Consider the following 20,920-nt stretch of genomic DNA (forward strand, 5'->3'; position numbering starts at 1 on the left):
CGTTTCACGCTCGTCACGGGGTGTCAAAACCAGCTTTAGTGGGATCTGTGCGGGTTTTGCCTATTAGCTAATGTGCTTCAGTACCTGCAGTGCTGACTTGACGGGGGGGCAGCCAGCGGGGGCTGGCCAGGGGGTGGTGACCAGGCAGGGAGCCACCAGCGGGGGCTGGCCGGGGGGGGGGGGGGGTGGCTGGCCTGGCTGGCCAGGCCGCCAGAGGGGGCTGGCGGGGGGGGGGGGGTTGGCTGCGGTGGGGTGCAGGCGGCACCGGGAGCTCTTCCAGCAGGCCGAGCAGCCGTGCCCCGGGCCCGTCAAGCCGCACATCCTGGCCCAGACTTCATTTTGCAAACATTAAAAAGACCTCCCCACACTTACCTACAGGCTTTAAAAACCACCTGTCCCAACAAAACGGGCACATCGTGCCCGAGCTGTCCCGACGACGGCCTGTGCCTTCCAGGATGGAGTACCCTGTTACCTTCATGAGGACGTGTTCCTGCAGGGACGGGGACGCGGCCCCCACGCAGCACACGGTTAGCCGTGAAGGGAAGCCCGCGTCCGGCAGGCCGACAGCGGCCACCTGGGCGAGTGGTTTCTGGGCTCCTGTCTTCGCTGCCCACCTTGTACGATGAACACGCATTACTTCTGTAGTCATGCAGCGGCCAATAAGAAGCAAAGCCTTACTTGGACACTTCACAAGCTGCAGGGCCCCAAACGAGGGGACCGGGCAGGGGCAGGGGCCCGCTCAGAGCCGAGGGGGAGGCCAGAGGCCAGGTTGGAGTGCGGTGGCCGGTCGGGGGGAGGCTGGGCTAGGGCGGGTCCGGGGATGGGGACCAAGATGGTTCTGGAAGCCTGGGACCCCACAGCGTTCTACTCTGGGACGTGAATGGGGAGGATGCACTGAAACCACCCCTCCCAAGCGCCCTGCCGACAGGCTTTTCCGCGGTGAGCACTCCCTCCGCCGTCTCAGATCTACAGGGACTCGAGACAAAACTGCAGGTCGGCATCACCCCGGCCTCTGTCATTCGCACTGCCACTCTGCGCTCTCGTGCCCTTCTGCTTTTCCAGAGGAGAGGGCCTCTCTGGGGTTGGAGGGCTGTGCAGTGGGGCACAAGGAAGGACACCGTGAGGTCACCACGGCCGTCTGTGCACGCCCGTGCTTCATGTTCCCGCCACCCCCCACAGAGGGACGGGGAGGACGAGGCTCCAGGACGCTGCTGACTGGCTCATGAGGCCAGACGCCATGGGGGACGGGGAACCTGCACCCAGTGTGTCTGGCTCTGAACGGAGCTGCTTTCCACCAGGCAGGAGGATGCCCGGGGCTTAGTGTCCACAGAAAAAGCTTTCGGTTCATGTCAAGAGCTGGGGTGATGTGTGGGCGACGGGTAATTACCAAAACAACGAGTAACTAAGTGGCCACCTCCTGTCCCCGTGAATCTGGGGGAAGGTCAAGCTCACCCACCAGAAACGTGAACCAAAGGACTCCAGAACTCCCACTGTTTCCCTGGGAGCTCAGATGCGTCTCACTCTGAAGAGAGGAGTGTGAGGAAGGTCCTCAGAAGCACGTATTCTAAGGACACAAATCTCAGCCTCATGGCTCTCAGCCCTGGCTGCCTGGTGAGGACTGCGGTCTCGTCTCAGGCCAGGTATGTGCCCTGACCCAGGGCTGAATGACTGGTGACCTCCAAGCCGCCGGGGGCAGAACAGTCTGATCTCTTCCCCGTGACACAGCGGTGCGCCTGAGATTCTGGGTAAGCCACGTCACCACGGGTACTGGCCTCGTCTCCTCCCAACGCCCAGTCTTCTGCCCTTCTGTGCAACACCAAGTCCCTCCACAACCACACACGGGACTGCGGACCGGCTCTTTCGAATGTCAGTGCTGGGGTGGGCACCGGCACAGAACACGGCCGGGGGGTTACCGATGAAAACGGAGGGTGCAGGGACGCCGTGCCACTCGGGCTTTGGGAGGGCAAAGAGCCAGAGTCGTCCTATAACCCAGTAGTTTCGAGAGGACCTTGCCTACTAAGTACGAGGACGTGTCAGGAAGCCCTCAGACCCAGGGAAAATGACGCCAGTCTGCACACCCCGACGATGCATAGAAAACCCGAGAGAAGTAAGAAATTTCACTTTAATATAAAGGAAGCCCTGTGCCTGACAACTTCGGTTGGGGAATTACACGGAACAGATTGGATACCAGCATTTAGTAAAATCCAGGTTAAGATTATAGAGTATTTTAAATATAAAAATAAGTCTTTTAGTTAAAAAAGAGCACAAGCAGCCCTGGACACACCCACAAAACAACCAGAAAGCCTGGCGGAAGAGCCCGGACGAAGCTCCATGAGCCACTGGGCCCTCAAACCTCATAGGGAATCTGACACTGGATCTTTTTTTAACTTTGACATGATGCAAACGATGCATCTGAAAGGAGGCTGTGGCAGGTAACAACGGTCGGAAGGCTCCTCTGAGGGGACGGGGTCCTCCTGGCTCTGGCGTGGTGGACACGGGGGTCACCCGAGCGAGAGGACAACGGGCGGCAGCGTGAACAGGTGGGCGCCCACGTCCGTCCAGGACACGACACTCGCCGGCACGTGGATGGCTGGAACCCAGACCGGAGCCTTCCCGCTTGCACCTTCTAATAGTTCTCCGTGTGGCTAAGATGTCCCTACGATGACACAAAAGTACACCGTGGGAAGTAATTTGCTGCGGTTGTCTGTCCACTGACACAAAGCACTGCGTTTAGAACGACAGGGCGCACACTTGTACGAATGTTTTATCTCTGAGGTGAATCTACATTTACAGAGTATCCAGAACATATGATAAAACATATTTAGAGCACTTCCTACGGTGCCTGTTACATAGAATGTTCTCAAATAAACATTTTTCTTCTTTCCTACATGCTATGAAGGAAAACAAAGAGACTGAAAATATAACTTATATATTCGTAAAATAGAATTATTTTTTTATGTTTATTTATTTGAGAGAGAGCAATAGAGTGCGAGCAGGGGAGGGGCAGAGAGAGAGGGAGACAGAGGATTCACAGCAGGCTCCACACTGTCAGCAGCACAGAGCCCGACGCGGGGCTCGAGCTCCTATACTGTGAGATCATGACCTGAGCCGAAGTCAAGAGTTGGACGCTCAACTGACTGAGCCAACCAGGCATCCCGTGAAATAGAATTTTTTCAAACAATGTTGACTAAATACTGAATAGGAACCCAACACAGAGAAGCTGTAGTGGTTCCCGTCAGGGGTAGTAACCCCAGTTGGTAACAGTCCAGGGCTTCTTCCCATCCCACCTGAGGCTTCCTCGCCTTTGCCCGCAGAGATAACTGGGAAGGACCAGATGGCTAGGGGCAGACAGGTGGCCCGACACTGTGCCACCGTGAAGTGAGAGGTCTTGTCCAGAGTCTAGAAACCTTCGTCCCAGTTGGTCACCGTCCCAGCAGAGAGCAGTGTGGATCCGTGGCCCAATGACAGCAGCTGGCAGGGGAGCCCTGCTCTCCAAGACCACATCACGATGCCAGTGGCTCCCTGGGCTTGTGGAGGCCGGGAAGGGTGGGCTGGGCCGGGCAGTGGAGGGGACAAAGCGGTCTGGTCCACGATGGTGTCCATCTCCTCGAAGGTAGGTATTGCCCTGAGCCACAGGGACCCAACACGAAAGACCTGGGACTGGCCCACGCGGGGGAAGCGGCGCCCGGGCTTGTGAGCATGTTTCACAAGGATGGATCATGCCGGCAGATTGGAATAAGATGCTCTGGAGATCTCAGACTCTACCCAAGGAGCAGTCAGCAAAGGCTTTACACAGGACAGGTATTTTAGTGGACCAAGAAGGCAGAACGCAATCTTACAAGGTGAGAGGGCTCACCGGCAATGAGAACAGATCAGAATGTTCCAGAACCAGGAGTGCCTGGGTGGCACAGCTGGTTAAGCATCTGACTTCAGCTCAGATCATGATCTCGCAGTCCATGAGTTCAAGCCCTCGTCAGGCTGTGCTGACGGCTCAGAGCCTGGAGCCTGCTTCGGATTCTGTGTCTCCCTCTTTCTCTGCCCCTCCCCCGCTCGTCCTCGCTCTCTCTCTCTCAAAACTAAACATTAAAAAAAAAAATTAAAAATAAAAAAAATAAAAAAGAATGTCCCAGAACCAGGGAAGTCATCTGTGATGACTGAAGCCAGGGTTCACAGCACACACAGGCAGGGACAGGGGATCTATCTGGAATGCCATGCTGTGCCCAGATTGTGAAATTTATAGGTGTTGAATTTATTCAACAGGCCTCTGTTTCCCAAAATAGCCTCTGCACTGCATGTGTAACAAGCATCCCTTTATAAAAGGACATTTAAACAAGAGTCTTTACTGTGGTTCTTGGGCTCTTTAATCACCTACTACCCATCAACTCTCCAAAAGATGGGGAAAGGACATAGCACTTCCCCAACTTCTCTGGCCAGGAAGCTCTTGTCCTGAGCCCCTCAGCAGCAGGAGCCTGGGCGAGGAAGCACTGCCCCAGGCACAGGAAGTGGCAGAGATGGGGTCACACAGAGCTTGGGAAGCTCACTCTGAGATGCTCTGGGAGAGGGAGTGCAGTGGACAGGGCCAGGAGGCAAGACTCCAGGCAAGATGGGGCCTCTCCTGAGGGAGGGACATCCCGGGGGGAGGGGACTAGATCAGGCTCTTTAATTCTTCTTCATCATCATCATCATCATCATCATATCATCATTACTGCTGCCAATAGCACCACCACCATGTGGCCCAAATACCAAAATTTTTTTAAAAAAATGTTTTGCTGAGAGGTCTCCCTTCAGCCCCCAGCCGCCCCCTTTCCACTGGATGGGGTTATCTGAAGATGTGCTGGAGGCAGAATGGACAAGACTCAGGACAATGAGACAGACGGAGCCACGTCAATATGAAGGCTGAGTCCAGAATCTTACATTTTTTTTTAACGTTTATTTATTTTTGAGACAGAGAGAGACAGAGCGTGAACGGGGGAGGGACATAGAGAGAGGGAGACACAGAATCGGAAGCACGCTCCAGGCTCTGAGCCATCAGCCCAGAGCCCGACGCGGGGCTCGAACTCATGGACTGCGACATCGTGACTTGAGCTGAAGTCGGATGCCCAACCCGACTGAGCCACCCAGGCGCCCAACTGAGTCCAGAATCTTAAACAAAGAAACTGCTCCTTTAAGCCTTTCGCCAATGCTCGGAGTTCCTGCCTCGTTCCATTCCCTCTCCTCAATTCGTTCCACTTGGTCAATGTCCCTCTTGGAGCATTGAGCCACAGGTACACCCAAAAAGGAGCCTGTCCTATCACCAATCTAGAAGCAAGGTCCTAGTCCTCTGACTCTGCAACACCCTGTGGCTGACAGGGGAGATCTGGGCGCTGAGTCTCCAACATGACAGGCAGGAAGAGGGTGTTGTGCCTTACCTGTGAGTCTCATGCTGACTGACCACACCTTATGGCCTGACTGGGCTTAAAAAGTAATAAGAAACAGGGGGAATATACCACTTTTGATAAAATACAACTCCAATGTATTTCCACCAAAAGAGAGATGTTTTAGAAGAGAGCTTTTATTCATTTCTAATATTGGGAGGGCCTCAGACCCAAAGATGTCCAGACTTGAACACAGCAGAATAACACTGTCAAAACTCAAATCCTCCTGAAGGCAGAGAGGGAGAGGGACCCTCCAGAAAGTTAACAGCTGACTTCTCATCAGAAATACAGAAGTCAGAAGGCAGTGACAGTGTGTATTCAAAGTGCTAAAAGACCGTCAATCAAGAATTCTATATCCAGCCAAACTATCCTCCAGAAATGAATGGGCTATGTAAATATCTCTGGATAAACAGAGAAAGTCTGTTGCAGCTAGACCTACCCTACAAGAAATACTGAAGGGCATCCTTCAGGCTGAATTTAAAGGATATTGGACAGTAAGTCAAATCCAGACTTTAGGAAGCCTAAATCGTTTCTTAAAGCGCTAACTTGCCTTTTAATGCACTTCACCGTCTCCTCAGAGTGGAACAGATTTTACTCTTTAAGAAGTTCTTGTTCTGTCCTTCTAGTCGTCCAAGGGCTTGCTGATTCTCACATCCAGAAGAAATAATAGGAGTGTGATTTGTTTCCTAATTATTACTGTTAAGAGTTTCTCTCTCTCTCCCTCCATCCAAGCTCCCTTAACAGTGTACCCACCACCTTGGGCCTCATGTTCCAGAGGAACCCTCCCAGCCCATCCTGGCTGTACCTCTCCATGGGGTAAGGAATCCACGGGGCCAACGGGATGTTCCCACCCCTGCTCTGCTTCCAGAGCCTATTTCCTGGGCCTGGGTCTGCCTTTTCTGCAGGTACATTCTGCTGAGGACAGACCACAGCACTATCACACTACAGCACCCTGTTTGCTGGAGAGGGGTATGGTGAGGTGGGAGGGGATGAGGGTGGACCCTGGACGTGCCCTTCCAGTGTGCCCCGGGCCCTGTGTCGTGCAGGACAGAGCCTGCACTGAGCAGCAGGGAGGGGCACGCCCAGGAGTGAGCTCTCCCTCATCCCACCAGGTCCCAGCACGAACTGCTGAGAAATTCAGGAATGCTGTATTTGAACTTTCCACCTCCTTACGAAGTTAAAGTGTCAGTATGAGTCTGAGTCGTTGAGGACAGCGAGGCCCACGTCAAGTCAAAGAAGCCCCGATTCCTGAAATCACGTTCTGCCTCTGCTCCAGCTTTTCCAGAGCTCTCAGGCACTGGAACGCGCCCCGGCCTACCTAGTGAAGACCCTTGCAGGGGGCGGGAGTGGGCAATAGGAACAGAGCTCAGCACTCAACAGTACTCAGTAGTACTCAGCAGTACTCAGCAACAGCTTCTAATGATCAACTCAGAACAGTAATGAGCAAACGGTTTATAATCCTCCCCACCGATTGTCTGTGACAGGATCAAGTTTGGGAAGCAGTGCACTTAGACCAGGGGGAAAGGACACGTGGGCAGAACTGAAGTCGGGGTGGCGTCCCACAACCTCCTCCCCTTTCCGAGGCTGAGTCAGGGGCTCCTGCTGGGGAAAAGAAGATGGAGACTGAACAGGCAGAGGCTGCTCCACCTGCCAGAGCGAGGAGACTCACGGTACTCACGTCCATGGGGAACGGGGCTGAGGGGAATACAGAGGAACATTGCTGAGCTCGAAACAGACCGTATTTTACAAATAGGGAATATGGAGGGGGGCGCCTGGGTGGCTTGGGTGGCTAGGTGTCCAACTTCAGCTCAGGTCATGATCTCACTGTTTCTGAGTTCAAGCCCCTGTTGGGCTCTGTGCTGACAGCTCGGAGCCTGGAGCTGCTTTTGATTCTGTGTCTCCCTCTCTCTCTGCCCCTCCTCCGCTCACACTCTGTCTCTCTCGCTCTCAAAAATAATAAAATAAACATTAAAAAAAATAGGGAATGTGGAGGAAGGTACATTCTAGGAAAAGCCTTGAGTTTAAAGCTAAAAACAAAACTGTACACACAGCTTTCGTGGACTTCAAAAGCAGGCACCAAGGACTCTCCAAAATCGGGCTATCATCATAGAATTGTTTTCTCTCAAGCTCACGGGCATGGGCTCTAGGGAAGGGGCATCTGGCACCTCGAGGGGATGCTGCGATCTCAAGCAGGCTGCCTTGTGAGGAGTCTGAGGACTTTAAAGAATCCACTTACCCGCTGCTGCTGCTGTTGCTGTCTTTTGAAATTTTTGTTTCCATTTCACCTTTTGATCCCTTTCACCCATTTCTCCAACTCCCTACCCTGGGCATCCACCAGCCTGTTCTCAGTATGTATTAGCCGCTTTTGTTTTTAAATAAAAGATCCGACGCAGTAGTGGGACTGCACGGTATGTCTCTTTCTGACTTACCCCACTCAGCGTAACACCCCCGAGGTTTATCCACGTTGTTGCAAATGGCAGAAGTTCATTCTTTTTTTATGGCTGGGTAACATTCCATGGAGTGTCTCTATAGTTTCTCTATCCATTCATCTATCCTGTTTGAGTGTTCATCTTCTATCCAACAAGTGCGATGAATATCAGTTTTAGCACTTTATCTGTGACTTCTCTTGGATCTCCTATGTGGGTAATTGTATCATCTGAAATAAAAACTTATCTTTTCCTTTCCAATTGTTACACCATTGCTTCTTTTCTCCCATCTCACGTTGTCCAAAATGGAAGCATTACCCCTCCCTGGGTAGTCAGGGAGCGAGCGACAGCAGCAAACTTGTGTTTCCCTCTTCGTCAACGGAAATGCTTCCACCCAGTGTGACGAACCCTAAACCTTCCCAGGATAAACACTTCTAGTTCTGGTTTGCTGAGTTCTTCCCATCAGTGGGATCTGGAGCCTGCTTTTATTTAGATTTGGATGATCGTTGGTTTCTCTCCTCTGATCAATGCAGGTTTTCTAATGTTAACTCATGCTTCTGTTACTTCAAGTAGGACTTTTTTAACCTAAGAAGCCATCTGCGATGGTAGCTTTTTGCTAACTTTCCCAATTTGTTTCACTGTTACTGGTCTGTTTACATTGTCTCTTCTGCCATCCCCACTGCGCTGGCCATCCTAGCCTCGTGCTTAGTACAGCCAGCCCACATGTCCACAAAGGACCTGTCCTCTGAGCGTGTCAAAGACACTATTCCAAAGTCTCCCGGTGTCTGTTTTCACCAACGAGAGGTCTGTGGCCAAAGCATGACCCCTCCCTGCCTCCTAAGCAGCTCCATGAGAGATGAGCTGACAGGTCATGCGCAAGGCCTACCCACCATGATTTCAGGAACACAAGAAAGGTATAGACACAAACAGACCCACCCTCACGAAGCACCACATGGCTTGGGAGACAGGGCATGACAGATACAACTTGAACACCCTGTACATCCTGAGCCCTCACTCCCTAAGGAGAAACGAACTCGTCATCCTGAACCTGAAGTTTCTCATTCTCAGGAATGTCTTCTTTCAGTTAATACCAATGTTTTACAAGTTTAAAATTGTATCTAAATGGCACCATTCTATACACATCCTTCTGTAGTTTCCTTAAGTTCATCCATTTTTACTGTGATACTTTGTCAAATTCATATACCCAAACTCACCTACCCACTGTCCCACAGGACAGTTGGGTTTCTGGCTGTTTGCTTGGCAAACAATGCAACTACAATTACCTTGTGTGCATTCCTCCCAGGGAAGAATCTTCTGGGTCACAGGGAATGCCCACCACCCTCCCTAGCAGGGATCTGCTCTCCCTTTCACTGTGTCAATGTGCACGGCCTCGAATGAGGTGGGCAGAGCCTTTCACCCCACACCCCGCCCTCACTTGTCGTCGGCTTCTAATGAGTGACTCGGAACAACTTTCCTGATCAGTCTCCTACCGATCATCTCGACAGGGATCAAGTTTGGGAAACCTTCCCATCTAAGCCAGGGGAAAGGGTAAGGAGGTAGGACCGAAGTCAGGTGAGGAGGACTAGCGGAATGGACGTCCCATTCCCTTCACACTTCTGAGGTTTGCTATTATCGTTGTTATTATCTGCCAATTTGATGCTTAAATTTGATACCCTTAATTACTAGCAAGGCTTAACATCTGTTTATGTTTACTGGCTAATTGGGTTTCCTCTTCTCTCAATTGCCAATTCATACACTTTGTCCATTTATCTGCAACTCTCTGTTTGGTATGTCACAAATGTCTTCCCTGCTTTATGGGATCTTCTTCAACAGTGTGGAGGGATTTTGGCATGCGACGTAGCTTATGTGCATAGCCAAATATGCCAATCCTTCCCCAGTGAGTTTGTTAGGTTGTACAATTCTGTGTGGACATTTAGGGTCTTTAACCTTCCCCCCACCTCCCAGGATTGATTTCTGTGAGGCAGAGATCTGCTCTTACCTTTCCTCATGTAGATGGCCACGTATGTTAGCACAGTTGAGAGACCTTGTCCTTCCCGCCTGACTTGCCGCTGAGTCTCTACACTGGTGGCAGTTGCCGTATATGCAAGTTTAACGCTCTCCCTTTTATCCCACTGGTCTATTTCTCTATCCCTGGGCCAGCACCGTCTTAACCCTTATCCCTCTGTAATGGATCTTGACATCTGACAGGTGACCTTCGTCACCTTGTGCTTTTGCTTCAAGACTGTCTGGCTACACAGGTCTTTCCTTTAATTCTGGAAAATTCTCAGCTACTATCTTTCCAAAAGCCATGAATCTTTTCAAGTCGGGTCATTTCATTATTTTTTCCTCCTCTTCTCTAAACTCCTTCCTTCTGGATTTCCTGATGGGGTTTCCATTCTGTCCTCAGACTCTGCATCACACCTTCTATACTTTCTGTCTCTTTATAAGCTCGTGAGGTGCTTTGGATGACCTCTCCAGACAAAGCTAGTTCACGGATTCTGTCTTTAACGACATCTAACTTCAGTGGCCAAGTTACTCACTTTGAGGTTAGTTCTTTCAACCTTCCAATTCTCATTTCACACGATACTCATCTTTGATTATGGCTCTATTTCCTCTTTAATCATTTTTAAGTTTAAAACAATCAGCCTTATGGCAAATTTCAAGTTCTTTTCTATTTCAGAGTCTTGGGGGTTTGTATTCTCGTTATAATTCCTGATGTGTCCCCAACGCCCCCCTCACCCCAGCCATAGATCTACGGGTGTCATTTGTATCGTTCTGACAACTGTTCTGGCATCCTCAGTGCAGACTGTCTGACCTCTGCAGCCTGTGTGCTCTGGATGGCGGAGGTGTGCCCGCAGGACGATCTGCATTTGCCACCATCCAGGGCCTTAATGGACTTCGAGAGTCTGTATCTATTTCTATGTTCATGCTTTGCTTTTGGTTCTTGTACCACTGAGAAAGAGAACCAGCCTGGGGCCCAGACACCCGTGTATGGCCTGGTGTTTTAATTTGTAGTCCCCTTAAGGGACAAGTAGATCTTCCAGGCTCGGAACGTCAGGCAAGGGTCCAGGTTCTAGCTCCCACACTTCCACTGGCCAAAGTCACATCTATCTGCCTCTGGACATCAGAATTCTAGTCCCCCAGCCTCCCCACCCCCCGGTCCCCCCGGCCTACTCTAGGACAAAACTCAACAAAGGTGGGGACTTAATAACTACCACCAGGGATGTGTCTGTATCTATTGTCCTGCTTTTGTTTTCTCTCTCTTCACTTATTACACATTAACTATGCATTTCATGCTTTTATCTGTACCAGAAGGTGGATACATTTGCATCAGCGCACCTAACATGCCCCTAGCAAGTCTAAATTACATCTTTCTTAAAGTGTTTTCAATCCATTCACCATCTCCTCACGGTTTAACTTATTTTATTTGCAAGAAAGAAATGTTTGTTTGGTTTTTCTAGTTATCTGAAGGCTCTGATCTCAGTAACATAGTTAAAAAAAACAAAACAATTTTCCCGGTTGCTGTATTCTAGAGAAAACATTTACTGTCAGAAGCTGAGTCTGAAGATTTGGTAAGAAGTCTATGCAAACTCATCTGTTCTGGGATTCACACTTGGCTGTACTGACACAGCCAAACTCTCTTCTCAGCAGCGTGTTCATCCAGTTTGAATAACTCAGCACTGTGTCGGAGCCCAGACGCTCTCCTGGCATCTGGGAGTTATGTCCACAAGGACACCTCTCTGTCTCTCACTCACTCACTCACTGCAGCACCTCTCAGCAGGTGAGAGCCGATCTCTGCGGCCATGTGCGGGGTTGGGGGGCTGGTGAGGCCGGCACGCAGGCTGTAAACACACACAAAGACCAGCCGAGAGGAGCGGGCGGAGGGGCGGGCTGCGGGACCGCTGGAGCCCGCCTGCCCGCCCACCGTGGTGGACCCCGTTCTCCTCAAGCATGAATGCACGAGGTTCAACAAACTCTGGCATCCTTGGCCAAGCTGGGGAAATGCACAAGCAAGATCTGATTCTCACGGGATAATCGATGAAATTTCCCTTGAACCCACCTGATTGTGTTTTCCTCTCTCAGGACATAAGAATGAAGGACTGACCAGAAGCAGCTAGTGCTGAAATGGGGCACAAAGAGCAAACAGCTGCTCATCGATCTTCCTTCGGCTGCCTCAGAACACCACGTTTTCATCCCGGCCTCGTCCCCGCTAGATGCCTGGACCGCCAAGCCTGGCCACAGCCATCCTCCGCTGCGACGCAGGCCAGGAGAAAGGCAGGCTGTCTGCACCCTGGGCCCTGGGTTGGTTCCTGTCTCAGCCCAGTATTCAGAGATGCCACAGATGTAGGAAGCACTTACCGATCAGACAGGTGGGTAAATAACACAAAACAAATATTTTAAAGGTCACGCATTTGGAGATAAAAAGTACAAAGAAAACAAGAATATCCATTCAGAATCAGAGTAACCATACTTGGGCTGCTGCAGCCGGGAGGCTGGACAACAGGCTGGACCACACACCCCACGCCCCGCCCGCCTCTCCTTCTCCCGCCCCTCCCCTGCACTGTCAGTCAAGGGACTTCAGCGTCAGAGTGGGAACAGCACAGAGGCTTACTAGGTCTACTTCCCTTAGTACCTGCCCTCATCACTAATGAACAGGCTGTTATCTAAAATCAACTTGTTGGGGTGTGTGTGTTGGGGGGGGGGATCCATAAAACCAAAACATCGTGGTTTGCACATCAGCTTTTATGTGGCAATTCAGCACCAGTTTAGGTAATAAAACCCAGCTCACCCCAGATAACAGAACAAACACCACCAGTGATGAGCAATATTAAAGGGCCTGACTCTTCCGATTTAATGCCCAGGCTCACCACATCGCCCAGGCAGCTCCGGGCTGGGGCAGGCTCTGCCCGTGCTACGAAACGCCACGCTTGCTGAACCACACCCTGAGGCCTGAGGGTGGGCAACAGAGACCCAGAGGCCCGTGTTTAAAACTGCAATCTTTTTTTTTTTTTTTTTTTTTTTTTTTTTTTTGTCGTCCAAGAGGACTGGTCTACTCTTCAGGCAATTAAGTAGGATACAGTTCAGAAACGAATGCAGGTATTTCACGCAGGGAATTTAATATGGCTTCAACCGCTCACAGAAGAGCAGAGAGGCCCCGCAGGGGAGGTCAAGGCAAGCCCACGCCCCCACACAGACAGCCGCAGGCCCCGGCACGGAACACAAGCGGAAGCAAAATGACCACAGAGCCCAGAAGCCCGTGCCACCTGGCAGGAGCTGGGGGCAAGCGGGCTAACTCTGCAGGAGCTGGCATCTTAGAGGGAGGGGCTGAGAGGCTGCCTTGGGGGTGAGGTGGGGGGAGAGAGGTGCCCTGGCTTCCACCCCACCCTCCCTCACACTCCAGGGTCCAGGGTCAGAAACCAGAAGCCAAGGAGTCTGGAAGCACAGTCTCCACAACACAGAGCAGAGCAAAGGTGGGGCACAGAGCTGAGAAAAACCGGGCAGGCGACCATCATGCAGACCCAATACAAGCTGAAGGTGGCCCTGCCCCTGCAGGGCTCGTGCACTGGGGAGCTAGGGTGACGGGGACCAGATGCCACTTGGAAAGCTGGTGCCAGGACACAGCACCTCAACGAACAAGGGAGATCTGCTTTTCCTACAATTTCCTGCCTTATGGTGCCCCCACCCCCACACCACGTACCTTCATTTGACTGCCCTACAGACCTTTCACGGCCCTATTGGGTTTCATCGAACGGATTAGAATTTGCAAAGGATGGCACGGTTTCCACGGTCCACTCGGCCACCGTGGGCCCTGCACCCAGCGGGCTAAGCTGACCCGAGAAAGGAGGCGTCGTGGCCAGGCTGTGGCCCAGTCCTGGAACCGCCCACGGAGGAGAGGTCGTCGGCGATGGTGGCCACTGGCACTGCCTCCGGGTTCGCAGCCCTGGACGGGGCTGCAGAGAGGGGGCACCCCAGCCCGGGGAAGGGTGGACTCCCCAAAGGACGGAACGCCACGTCCCACCACAAGGACAGGGGCCACTTTCACTGCAGCCGTCGGTCACCCGAGCAGGACGAAGCACGGCTAAGAGAAGGTGCCTCCAAGGAACAGCACGCACGACAGCAGAGACCCCGCGGCAAGGCCCAAATGGCGATCGCTGCAAGGGGAGCCAGAACAGACCGCACAGGGGGGAGACCACGCGCCAGCCTGAGCGACAAGGCGGATGGAGAAGGGCGACCGAGAAGTCCCCGCACACGCGAGAAGCCAAGACCCTGCATTCATGAGAAATGATTCGTGCTAAAAACCAAGAGCTCAGGAGTAGAATGACAGCAGAAACTCGGGCTCTGAGCCGCGACAGCTGCCTGAGGACTCAGGGCAGGACCGGCCGATCAGGTGAGGTCCCGCCAAGTCAGAACCACACCAGAAAACGAGGCACAAAGGAGGTTATGGGGGGGGGGGGGCGGGGAGCACCAAAGAAGGGGAGTTTCCCTTTAGGGCCCCACAGACTCCCCGGTGCACCCTGTGCTTCTCTGTGACCCAAGGTCACCACCCTGGCTCCACTACGGGAACAGTGGTACAGAAGGGGCACACTTGTGTGCACGGGCACACGTCTGTGGATGGAGTCGTGTGTCTAATGAAGTCTTCTGCAAGTCGGACTTGCTGTCTGTTGGTGATTTCCTGGTAAGCAGTGCTCCCTGGGATCTCACATTTCTAAAAATACTATTTGCTTTTTATTTAACACTGAACCTTTTGATGTTCCAGAATACAAAAATAGCGTCTTATTATTTTAAAAGCTTAGGAGAGAAACTAGCCATATTATTAGAAAAAGAAGATATACGCAGCTATAGTCTGTTCAAATATCAAGAGGTGTGACTTCAAATTCACATTTCAATCTTTATTTACATAAGACTTTTAGAAACAGTGGGTGTAAATATTAAATCACCCAAGCCTGGGTAAAGTTTTATTGAGAATGACTACTGATAAAGGGAAACTGATTTTTTAAAGTCGGTTTCTGAAATTTAGATGAAAAGAATATCGAGCACTAACGAAAAAATGATGTATTTACATATCAATATAGGTTCTCTGCTCACAGATTCATTTCCTATGAAACATAACAGAGGCAAGCCTAGGGAGTTACAAAGGAAGGAAAAATCCTAATCAAATAGATACTGTTGTTCAAACAGAATATTAGCTAAAATGATCCAATCAGCTGTTTGAGCCAAATTTTTTTTCTTTAAGCCATTCATGCCAGAACACAACCTCTTGGAGCAGTAAGAATCCATACTACGTCCCAAGTATTTGCCCAACAGAGGGGGGGATTTGAGAGATACATTCCATGGAAATGGGACGAGGACAAGGAAGGTCACCATCTAGTTACCAGCACTGACACAATTTACTCACAATGGGGCCGTGTCTCTCCAGGTAAACATCACGTATTTGTATCCAGCGCAGGTGCAGCTGTTGTACGAACCAACCTAAAGTACAGTAAGTTCCGACCACTGGATCTCTGCCTCCGCCCTTGTTCAAGGACTACACCAGGGAATGAAGCACAATGCGCAGGAATTCTCCTGACGAAAAGACCACAAAAAGTCGAAAAGCAGGGCGCCTGGATGGCTCAGGCGGTTGAGCGTCCAACTTCAGCTCAGGTCACGAACTCACAGTCGTGAGTTCGAGCCCCCCCACCGCCACCCCACCCCAGTGGGCTCTATGCTGACAGCTCAGAGCCTAGAGTCTGCTCAGGATTCTGTGTCTCCCTCTCTCTCTCTGCCCCTCCCCTGCTCATGCTCTCTTTCTCTCAACAATAAACATTAAAAAAAAAAAAATCGAAAAGCACACCTTTACAAAGCAAGTCAAACACTAAGCTTGGTTTCTATTTCTCCAATGACTTCAGGTAAGCAGAGGTTCACACGGGCGATAGCCAACACTTAGGTCTTCACTAAAAACAAAACCATTGCTTCTCACTGTAAAATACAGTAGCCTGCAATATATCCACTGAAAATCTTATAATTTATTGACTCAATCTTTTGCTTATCAGAAACAGAGCAATACATTTCTCTAAAAATCTGTAGGAGGAAATCTAAGAAATACTCACATACACACAGATACACACACACACTCTCTCTCTCTCTCTCTCTCTCTGTCTCCTGGTTTCTATGTGTCAATTAAACGTAATTCCATTTTATTGTGATATTACGATTCTAAATTTAAAATTAAAAAAACCCCAAGAATTACAGAGGTTATCAAAAGACATATTAACTTGTTCTTAGAGTAAGTCCAAAATGAATAACAAAGGTATGATGCTAGTGTCCAACCTTATGATATCCTGCCCGATACAGGAGATGGGGAATGTGACTCTGGCTATGTTAGGCCTCCTTTACTTTGATTTAATGGTGGGAATACTGCATTTCTCCCTCTGAAATCTGTGGTTTCTATAAAGTTTACAGAAACACGAAAGAAAGCTTAAGCAGGGAAAAGAGAAAACAATGTCCATCCCTATTCGGATAATTAAATGAGGTCAGGGCTTTCCTCCAAGACGTCCTCAAATGATCTCTATTAAATGTATCCAGTGGCCTGTTCCCTTCCCTGAACTCTGTGTTAAGAAAAAATTTTAAGTGTATTTTCATTTCTGTTTCCAAGCTGAAGCTGGAAACAAATCAGTTTGCACCCCAGCAGAATGCCAAGAAATGCTTAAATCAATCTGCACCTTTTTATTTACGTCCCTCATTCCTTAGAAACGTAATTGCCGTTTCTATTAACTTTGTTTTATGGATCTAATATTTAAGAACAAGTCTGTCTTCTATGTCACAGCGAGAAGGTTAATGCACTTACAGATTCCCCCGCAATACATCTCGGGCAAGGCTGGGCCGAGTTCCTTCCACCGTTGTGAGGAATCTATTTAACAAATCACAGCCGCAGATGTATCAGAACAGTGATTATTTACACTTTTTATTAAAATATTTAAATGGGTCACAGCTGGATTGGTGGGAATGGAACCTACCCCCACGCGTGGCCACTGCTGGCCGCTGTCAGGGAGCCCCTCGCCGCTCCAGGACATGGGGGTGCTCACCTTCACCGGGGGGCAGCCTCGCTCCTGCCCAGCTGCCTCGAGTCTCCTGCACACCCGCTTCTGAAATACACCAAATGTCACTTCAGAGAGCCTCCTAGAGCACACTACGCTAACTGGATTTGCTTTCGGAAAATGTCAGCTGCAAATACAGACCCTGCGGAGCCCGGCAAGTTTACAGGGCGTTCGGGGGGTGACTTTAAACGTCATCTTTCAGGAACCCATTCCATCAGTTACATTTAACCTCATTACTTGTAGCACTGTTTGGTGTTTACTTAGCTTTATAGATTTAAAGTAGCCATCTGCAACAATTTTGGGCGAAACTCTTATAATAAACTATTGTGACTGGTTTACTGATATTGAAAATATACAAAACCTATCAATTTTGTTCCAGAAACTAGTTACGTGCTTCAACACATTTTGCCTGGTTTCGAGTTACAAACTTTCTTCATACGAGATGAATAATTCACAGGTGAGTAATTCTTTATGGTCTTGCCGACACTGAGGAGCAAATTAATCGTACTTATTTTCAAGTTGCACACATGCTCTGTAACTGATAAGCTTTGGGAAAGTCAGCACTTGGCTTCCGCTTCCCCAGGAACTGAAGAAGGCCAACCGCGAAAGCAATCCTCCGACACTAAAGGAAAAACGCATTCACTCTCAAGATCCCAAGACTGAGCCTTCTGAAGGGCCACCCTGTTTTCCGTGATGCCCAGCTGACAAGCGACAGGACCCCTGCGTGTGGCGGTGAAGCCCGACCTCGGCCCGGGGCCGGCATCCGGCCCCGCTGCTGGACCAGCTCCCACCCGCTCAGCGGACCCGCGCTCACGCTGCGGCCCCCTCGGCCGCCTGGCCTCTGGCAAACCATCACCAAGGTTCGTACCACGTTTGTATCGTCTGTGCTAATACCTGTCTGTACTTTCTAATTTGACTTTATTTTTTTACTCAGTGGATTTACTCAGGATAGAAACCATCTATCATGGATTTAGAGTGCTAGTTTTACTGACCTCTAACATGCCTTACAGGCTAAATGGAAATTGGAGATTAAACTGGAAAATGTTGAACTCCAAGTCCCTTAACCCACTGAGAAGACTTTCTCGGGGTAAGTGCTCGACCTCCAGGTGGCCAAAGACAAGGCTGGCTACGAGCCATGACTTCCCTACGGCTCCCCTAACCAAACTACGAGTCTACACAAGACCACACTGTGGGACAATGTGAAGACAGAGAACGTGAACGACGGAAAACAGGGCGAGAGACAGAAAAGCCAGCAGGGGCCAGTGCGGGGCGCCTCGTGCTCCCAGCTCACACATGCACCTGCCGACGTGAGCTCTGGTGAGCAGGGGCACAAGGAAGAAGCACAGGACACAGAACGGCACCAGCAAAGGGGTGAGAAAGTCCAGTACAAACACAGAAGAGCTACAAAGTGCCTGAGCAGAGAGCCTGGGTCAGGGAAGGGGCTGAAGGTGCACACATGTGGCAGAAGGGGACAGACACCATTTACAGGGGCATCAGCAAAACTCCGAGCTTCTGGGGAAGAAAACAGGAAAAAGGCAGGGAGAACCACCCTTTGGCAACTGAGTGTAAAGCTAAAAAGAAAGAGGGAGAGTGTAGGGTCTTATGAGCAAAAAGGAAATACGAGATTCAACCTGCCCATCCTCAACAAAACCAACCAGCCAGCCAACAGCGGCCATGGCACCTGCACTTGGGCCAAATTAACCGCAGAGGCTGCCGTCAGACTAGAAATCTTTTAAAAACACTCAATACCGTAAAGAGTTACTCCTGAAAACCACCATGAGTCAAAAGAAAATTGGAATTTACACCCTAAAATCATAAACGTATTCAAACATTTGAGGACAGGAAAGACTACCCTGAATCAGAAATATAAAATTAAAAACAGAAAAGGACCAAAACAGGGAGAAAGTGACATGAGCAGATGCATCAGATAATGGAAGGAAAACAAAATTTTCTCAGAAATGTGGAATGGGGGCGCCTGGGTGGCTCAGTAGGTTTAAGCGTCCAACTCCTGATCTCAGCTCAAATCATGATCTCACGGTTCGTGGGACCGAGCCCCATGTGAGGCTCTGCGCTGAAGCATGGACCCTGCTTGGGATTCTGTCTCTCCCTCTCTCTCTGCCCCACCCCTGCTCTCTTTCTCTTTCTCTCACTCTCAAAACAAATATCAAAAAATTAAAAACAAAGAAAGAAATGAGGAATAAACTACAGAGCATCCAAGGAGAATAACTCCAAATGAAAAGTAACAAGGGCACTGAGGAAAGACAGGACACGAGGAGGACAGACGTGGCAGGGAGAGAACACGAAGCAGTGGCACCCGTGAGTCGGGCTTCCCGAAAGAGGAAAACAAAACAGAACCGCAAAGCCAGGATTTAACATGTGAGAACATTTCCAGCATAGAAAAAGGCGTGAATCTTCAAACGAAAGTTCTCACAGGGTACCTGGGAAAAACGACCCAGGATAATCAACTCTGAGACGTGTCCTAATGAAGCTATGGGGTCTCAAAGGTAAGGACAAAGTCCTCGAGGCCCACGGGCCCAGATTAATGAAGACGCAAAGGAAGTTGACTGGCACGGGCCTTACCAGGGACTTGGACGACAGTACCCCCAATTGGCCCTTCTGAAGGTCAGCTTTATCTGATCTGGTGATGACTGGGGGCTCCAGCAAAGGATTTAGGAGGCACATTCAAAAATACGTAAGTGCGTGTTTTAGACCAAAATAAAGGTGTAGTTAAGCTGAAAGGCAGATGTGCAAAAATTACATAGTGACAAAGCAGAAATAATTCAACTGAAAAATGTGAGGTGAAGGAAGAGGTAAAGGGCAAACACTCTGATTAATGGACAGGTCAGTGCTGTGTAAGCAACAGGTGTATTAAAGAATACGAGAAAGAAACAGGAAAGTGAGACGATAAAGAGTTTAATCACACAGGCTACTAAGGACGTAAAAATAGGTTCAAATACCCCCCTATTAAAAGAAAACAGTTTTTAACTGGGCTCACAGAACAAGCCCCACCTGCATGCTGCGTCCAAGACACACACCTAAAATAAAGTCATTCAGAAAAGCCAAAAATTAAAAGGATGGACAAAGGTAAATAAAACAAAAAGAAAGAAGGAGACCGAGTAGGATTCAAGTCCCAAAGCATTAAACACAAGAGGATGCACTTAATGTTCAACGCCACAGTCTGCAACAAAGACACAATGCTCATGAAATCTGTGCACCAAATAATACAACCACCACTTCTACGAAGCAGACACAACAGGATATGCAAGGAGACGCAGGTAGGAACGTACTCATAGTGGGAGATTCAGTACACCATCTCCGTACAAGACAGAGCAAGTGCACAAGAGTAAGTAAGTAGACAGATCTCAGCAACACCATCAACCAAGGCAGATCTTGTGCATACGCAGTGAACCGCACACCCTGATAACCGAGAATGTACATCTTCTCAAAAAACTATAGCACGTTCGCCACAAGTGATGGTGTATTTAGGTCACAAAGAAAACATCAACAATTTCCATAATGTAGAAACACTGCAGACAACACCTTCTGATCACAATGCAATGTAAGTATACATCATTAACAACAACAACAAAACAGAAAGGCACTTCCACTTGGATATTTAAAAATCCTATTATTGACTCTTAGGTGAAACTAAAAGAATAGAATTTTGAAAAAGTAATTACACAGAAAACACTACGTATCTGAGCCTAGGGAATGCATTTAAAGCAATAGTCCGAGAAAAATTCATTATATGAATATTTTTATCAATAAAAGTGAAAAAACAAAATTAATAAACCAACAAATCTCAGCTCATAAAAACTATAAAAATAACAACAGAGTAACCCAAAAGAAAATGCATGGAGAGAAACAATGGAGGGAAAAACTGATTAATGAGGTGGAGTTTTCCATTAAAACACTAGAGCTAAACAATAACTCTTGAGTCTTGTGTGTGTGCATGTGTGTGTGGCGGGGGGGTGGTAAGTGACAAAACACACAATCCACCAGCTAA

The 20,920-nt window shown here is 49.4% G+C and overlaps 1 long non-coding RNA gene across 1 annotated transcript; it reads right to left on the reverse strand.

Annotated features, from left to right (window-relative positions):
* Nucleotides 1-2,746: 2,746 nt before the first annotated feature.
* LOC147576239 (uncharacterized) lies at nucleotides 2,747-15,358 on the reverse strand. The gene is made up of 2 exons (XR_015241927.1): nucleotides 15,237-15,358; nucleotides 2,747-11,960 (listed from the first exon to the last, which is right to left on the reverse strand). It is a non-coding gene; the product is annotated as an uncharacterized LOC147576239 (long non-coding RNA).
* Nucleotides 15,359-20,920: the final 5,562 nt, after the last annotated feature.

Source organism: Puma concolor, chromosome D2 (assembly GCF_028749965.1).
Source record: "Puma concolor isolate L17-30 chromosome D2, mPumCon1.1.hap2, whole genome shotgun sequence".
NCBI lineage: Eukaryota > Metazoa > Chordata > Mammalia > Carnivora > Felidae > Puma > Puma concolor.